General features: G+C 34.2%; 1 non-coding gene across 1 annotated transcript; it reads left to right on the top strand.

Annotated features, from left to right (window-relative positions):
* The first annotated feature begins 326 nt into the window (after positions 1-326).
* LOC121502306 (U2 spliceosomal RNA) lies at positions 327-522 on the top strand. Its single transcript, XR_005990930.1, has one exon. It is a non-coding gene; the product is annotated as a U2 spliceosomal RNA (small nuclear RNA).
* Positions 523-825: the final 303 nt, after the last annotated feature.

The following is an 825-nucleotide window of genomic DNA, read 5'->3' as shown; positions in this document are numbered from 1 at the left end:
GAAGGTATACAATTTCTATAAATTTAACATATTATATATCACGTTTAAAGGGAAAATTCGTTTAAAAATCCCACCCCATAAACACATTCCCTTTTCTTTTATACAAAATTATGATAACATATTATTTATAAATTTATTATAATACTAATTATATTATTATTGAAATATTTTAGACAAGGAAGTTAAAATTTTATTATACCTACTCAAAAATCATCCCCTAAAGTATACACTTCCGAATTGAGTTGTTTCTCCCTTTTCAAAGACAATAATTCCCAACTGCTTCTGACCCCGCAGTCATGAAGTCCCTACCTGAACTCTGCATAGTTATCGCTTCTCGGCCTTATGGCTAAGATCAAAGTGTAGTATCTGTTCTTATCAGCTTAACATCTGATAGTTCCTCCATTGGAGGACAACAAATGTTAAACTGATTTTTGGAATCAGACGGAGTGCTAGGGGCTTGCTCCACCTCTGTCGCGGGTTGGCCCGGTATTGCAGTACCGCCGGGATTTCGGCCCAACTAAATAATATATTTAACTAAAAGCTCAGCAGAAAAAATGTAATGATTCTAAAATCTAAATAAGTAACTTACATTACAAAATAGGTTGCGAGTGTGTAATTCGTAAATACATAATTTTTATTATTCTAGGTTGCAAGGATCTTTTTTGTATTATTGGTTGTTGGTCTAGTTTTATTATAATAACACAAATCACACGGCTCAGACTTGAACACACACAAATACTACCTGGGTGTTCAAGGCACCCTGCCCTTTTTGAAACGACAATCTATCAACGGAACACCTCTTAGGAACCAAAAATACCAACCTAA

This window comes from Drosophila kikkawai, chromosome 3L (genome assembly GCF_030179895.1).
Source record: "Drosophila kikkawai strain 14028-0561.14 chromosome 3L, DkikHiC1v2, whole genome shotgun sequence".
NCBI classification, from domain to species: domain Eukaryota; kingdom Metazoa; phylum Arthropoda; class Insecta; order Diptera; family Drosophilidae; genus Drosophila; species Drosophila kikkawai.
Note: the sequence above shows the minus strand (reverse complement) of the source record. Positions and strands in the feature narration are given on the sequence as shown.